The following is a 6,000-nucleotide window of genomic DNA, read 5'->3' on the forward strand; positions in this document are numbered from 1 at the left end:
GGACACATCCTTGGCATATGCCCTTCCCAATTTTGAACCATTCAGTGCCCTTTAGAAGTTAACATTATATTAACAAAATGTTTATTTCTGGGTATTTGTTTAAAGACATGATATTCCAAGCATGATATACTTTTCAGATACATAAGAAGTAATTTTAAAGATCACAGGTTGGATCAGGTGCACCTTATTCTTTAAACTGACATCCTTGCCTTGACAGCAGATTTTCCCAATGCAACACGTCTTTTGATTTCTTGACTGCTGCTTCCATGGGAGTAGACTGTAGATTCAAGTAAGATGAAATAATTGACAATATCAATCTTTTCTTTATGTATCATTTATGATGTTGTCTTTTGGTCTAGTAGTGAGAATTTGTGTTATCTTTATTTTGTGATGTAATCTGTATTCAAGGATATAATCTTTGATCTTCTGCAGCAAGTGTTTCAAGTCCTCTTTCTATAAACAACACTGTGTCGTTTGCGTAACACAAGTTCTCTATGAGTCTTCTTCCATCCTGATGTCACTTTCTTCTTACAAACTAGCTTCTCTGAGTGATTTGTTCAGCACACATATTGAAAGCGTACAGAGAAAGGATTCAAGTCTGATGCATGCTTTTTTCTGAGTTTAGACCATGTAGCGTTCACTTGTTCTGTTTGGATAACTTTTTGGTAGATGTATAGGTTTCACATGAGCACAATTAAGAGTTCTGGGATTTCCATTCCCCATAATTTGTTATGATCCACACACATCAAATTACTTTGCATAGTCACTAAAAATATTACCATCTTTCTGGTATTCTCTGCTTTCAGCTAAGATTAATCTGATCTCAGCCATGAGATCAGATTCCATGGTCTTACCTGAATTTCATTCCACGGTCTTACCTGAATTCAGCTTGAATTTCTGGCAGTTCTCTGTTGACATACTATTCAAGTTTTTTAATAATCTTTAGCAAGATTTTAGTTGCGTGTGAACTTAACTATGTTTTCAACAATTTTACATTCTGTTGGATCATCTTTTTGAGGAATAGGAACAAATATGGATCTCAAGAAAACATAGTTAAACATCTCTTTGTATTCTCTACTACTATGATTACATCTGTTTATTAAATAAATACTTGCCATGGTTCTTTCAACTCTACCTCTCTAGTCTGTCTATCTCAGTGATTTCAAATTGCCTCTATAACTCATTATCATTTTCTGTTCTAAAATTATCCAATAAATAAAAAATTTCTAAAAAAAAAAAAAAATTTCTTTCAGATGAATAAGTATCTACAAACTATCTTCTTGTTGTAAGGTATTTACAAAGGCATAGGTATATTTACTTAGTGATATACATATTTTTTAACCCTCAATATTCAAGTAAGACTATCTTCTGGCTATAAGTAATAAGAAGAACAATTGAAGATTAAACAAGGCTAGTTTTTATCCCTTATATAATCAAAAGTGAAAGCAGAGTGCAAAATTGATGCAGGGCCAAACTTAGAAAGTTAAAGAATACAATTTATATAATTCTTCATGAAATTACTAATCTCCATTCTCTAATAATCTTGTTTTGACATAAAATGTTAGTATTTTCCCCCATGAAGTCCTGGAATTAATTTGGACTTTTATAATCTTTTATTAAGATATTATATATCATGATAACCAATTTTTAGTGTCCTCTTCAAGCTTGGGCCTGTAGCAAGTTGCCTTGCCCTACTATAATAAACCTTACTAATCGTGGGAGCATTGACCATTTTCTGAATTCACCCTTTTAACTACTTTTAAATTCCACGAAGTTTCAAATAAGGGAATACATGGCAGTGACAACAATTGAACAAATCAGAATTTACATTTTCAGTGGATGAGAATAAGAGGGGCTTTGCTTTCTGTGAAGCTGTTTGTATTGGAATATCAAAGAATGTGGCTGCTTGGAATAGAGTATTGTTTACTGAAAGCATGGCCTTTGACTCCATTTACTCAGGCTGTGAGCCTATCAACAAGCAGCAAATCATCTTTTGACCTTAATTTCTTCACTTGTAAAATAAAGGGGAAATTAAGGAAAAAAAATCTACCTTGCCTATACCTCAGAATGTTACTAGAAAGATAAGGAGATCATGTGGAGTGTGGAAAGGCTTTTTGTATACAATTATGCGAATGAGTTTTGTAAACAGTGATATTTACATTTAGGAGATCAGCTAGGACAGTAGAAAAACAAACACAGTCATAAGCCAAGCCAGTCTTCTCTTTCTGAGGAAGGGAACAGTGAAGGCAGGGAGCTCAGAACGCTTACCTACATGCAGACAGATGAACAGTAACAGAGGCACAGTAGAACTCAGGCCTTCTACATCTTGTCCTCACCCAAGGTACTTTCATTTGCTATTTTAATACTTTGAAAATTGCTAGGATCATTCTTTCCAGAAAAGGAGAGAGGGTCATACCTGTACTGAGGGACAGGAAAAGTAGATCAAAGAGAGAGAAAAAAGATGGGAAATTGAGATTATTTGTTAGTGAGGTGTGGTTAATTTGGACTAGGACTAGTAAAACTGCTATTTCCAGTTTCCCATCCATCATAAGGTGTGGTGATATAGGCAGTGATGAGTTAGACTTACTAGATTATTCAATTTTGCTTGGTTTTTTGGTTGTTGTTATTAGTCAAGTATGACTCATAGTAACCTTTTGAACAGCTGATCTGAACTCGGCCCTATCATGTGCCATCCTCATCATCTCTGACACGCTAAAGCCCATTGCTGAAGTCACCATGTCAATCTATCTTGTTGGTCTTTCTCTCTTTTGCTGGCACTCCATCTTTCCAAGCATGATGTCTCTTTCCAAGGAATCCCCTTGCCTAGCTTCATTAACCTATATTAAAAATATATTAGTTTAACAAAAAGATAAAGAAGAAAATTGTTATGTGCCATCAAGTTGCAACCAACATATAGCTGACCTTCCTGTGGGTTTTCAAAGACAGTAAACCACATAGGAGGAGATTGTCTATTTTTCTGCCACAGAGAAGCTACTAGATTTGAACTGTGTGCCTTTGGGTTGGTAGTGCAGCTCCTTACCACAATCAAAATATTTATCAAAAATATTATTCAGTTTAAGATAGTGATAGTCTTATATGATAATATACAATTTACTTTATACATGAAAGAAAAATATATGCAAAAATGCATTAATCTACATTTCTCTCTCTCTACACACACACACACACACACACACACACACATATCTGTATCTATATATATATGTTCTGGTGATGTAATCTATAGGGAGTTAATGTTCCTAATTCAAAGCCTATGCCTCTCTGACAATTCAAATCCACCAGTGGTTCCAAGAGAGAAAGATGGATGATCTCTTTCTGTGCTATTTATAACCTTGGAAAACCACTGAGGGGTCAGCGGTGAGTTGGTCCTGACTTGATGACAATGATATAAATATATATACACACACAAACACATACATTATCTATCTAATCTAATCTATCTATCATCTATCTATCATCTATCTATCTATCTATCTATCTATCTATCTATCTATCTATCATCTATCATTGTACCCCATAGAAGCTGTGAACCCTGCCCTGTCTTGACCCAGTATCACTAATTCTGACACATCAACCCCCATTGCCCCAGTTACTGTATCAGTCCTTTTATCTGGGATTTTCTTCTCCTGTGCTATCCCTCCTTCCAGATATGATGCCCTTCTCCATGGACTAATCTCTCCTGGCCATGTGCACAAAGTATGTGAAACAGAGCTTCAAAAACCTAGCCTTCAAGGAGAAACTTGGTTACATACTCTCCAAGACAGACCTATTTATTTTCTTGGCAGTCCATAGTATGTTCAAGACTCTACTCCAGCACCACAATTTGAAGGCATTGATTCGTCTTTTGTCATCCTTAGTCATCGTCCAGCTCTCTGATGCATAGAAAGTAATTAAGATTATCATGGCCTGAATTTTGTTATGTTGTTGTTGTTATGTGCCATCGAGTCATTGGCGATTCATAGCGACCCTATGTACAAGAGCCCTAAACGCTGCTCTATCCTGTACCAACCTCACCATCTCTGACACAATCATTCCCACCACCCCAATCACAGAATAGATCCATCTTATTGGAGGTCTTCCTTTCCTGCACTGTCCCTCTACTCTCCCAAACATGAAGTCCCTCTCCAAGGACCAGTCCCCTCCTTGCAACATGCCCAAAGTATGTCAGATGAAGCTTCAGAATCGTTAACTCCAGGGAGCATTAAAGCCTCACCCTCTCCAAGACAAACCTGTTTGTTCTAGCAGTCCATGGTATATTCAACACTCTACTCTAGCACCACAGCTCAAAAGCTTAAATTCTCTATCATTTCTAGTCACTGTCCAACTCTCTGATGCATATCAAGTAATTGTGAAGAGTATAGCCTGGATCAGGCACATCTTAGTCTCCAGCCTGACGTCGTTGCTCTTCAGTACTCTTGAGAGGTCCCTCACAGCTGACTTTCCCAATGCAATTCATCTCTTGATTTCCTGGCTGCTGGTACCAAGAGTGTTGACTGTGGAGCTAAGCAAACTAAAACTGCCAACTATCTCAATCTCTTCACCATCCATACTGTTGCTGCCAATTGGCCCAGTGGTGAGAATCTCTGTTTTCTTGATGTTGACCGTATTGAAATCTGTAGTCCTTGACCTTCTGCAGCAAGCGCTTCAGGTCCTCCTCAGTTTCAGCAAGCAGGGTTGTGTCATCTGCATAACGCAGGTTGTTGATGACTCTTCCGCCAATCCTGATGCCACATTCCTCCTCGTACAGCCCAGAGTCTTGGATGATCTGTTCTGCATACAGATTGAAAAGGTATGGAAACAAATACATCCCTGATGGACTCCTTTCTTGATTTTGAACAATGTAGTGTCTCTTTGTTCTGTTCTGACGACTGCCTCTTGGTCCAAGTATAGATTTAGCATAAGCACAATCAAATGTTCTGGGATTCCCATTCTTCTCAGTGTCAGCCATAGCTTCTTATGATCCACACAGTCAAATGCCTTTGTATAGCCAATGAAGCACAGATTCTTCTGGTATTCTCTGTTTTCTGCCAAGATCCATCTAACATTAGCTATAATATACCTGGTACCACGACTTCTTCTAAATCCAGCCTGCACATCTGGCAGTTCTCTGTTGACATATTGCTCCAATCGTTTTTGGATAATTTTCAGCAGAATCTTGTTTGCATGTTATATTAATGACATTGTTCAATAATTTCCGCACTCTGTTGGGTCACTTTTCTTTGGAATGGGAACAAATATCGATCTTTTCCAGTCAGTTGGACAGCTGGCTGTCCTCCAGATTTCTTGGCACAACTTAGTGAGCACATCCAGAGCAGCATCTGTTGTTGAAATATTTCAGTTGGTATGCCGTCAACTCCTATAGCCTTGTTTTTTGCCAATTCTTTCAGAGCAACTTGACTTTCCTCCTTCATCACCATAGGCTCTTGCTCATATGTTATTTCATGAAATTCTTCTATGTCAGGCAATTCTTTCTGATACAGTGGCTCTGTGTACTCCTTCCATCTTCTTTTAATGCTTCCTGGATCATTCTACCCAAAGTATCCTTACGTATTGCCACCGATGGCTTGAATTTGTTTTTCAACTCCTTCAGCTTAAGAAATGCTGAGCGAGTTCAGCCCTTTTGATTTTCTGACTCCAGCTCTCTGCACATTTCATTATAGTATCTTGCTTTGTCAGCCCAAGCTGTCTTTTGAAATTTTTGTTCAGCTCTTTTATTTCTCGGTTTCTTCCTTTAGCTTTGGCTAAAGGAACTCTAATGCAATGTTGAGAGTCTCATCTGACATCCATCTTGGTCTTTTCTTCTTCTTCAGCCTTTGTAATGATCTTTTGCATTCCTTGATATCCTCCCAGAGCTCATTTGGTTATGCTAATTGGTGCTCAAGGCCTCAAACCTGTTCCTGAGATGGTTTTGAAATTCGAGTGGGACACAATCAGCACCTGGCCTGGTTTTCACAGTTGATATTGAGCTTCTCCAGTGAG

The sequence above is a fragment of the Elephantulus edwardii genome, unplaced genomic scaffold, assembly GCF_000299155.1.
Source record: "Elephantulus edwardii isolate Elephantulus edwardi_28Jun2011 unplaced genomic scaffold, EleEdw1.0 scaffold00229, whole genome shotgun sequence".
NCBI classification, from domain to species: Eukaryota; Metazoa; Chordata; class Mammalia; order Macroscelidea; family Macroscelididae; genus Elephantulus; species Elephantulus edwardii.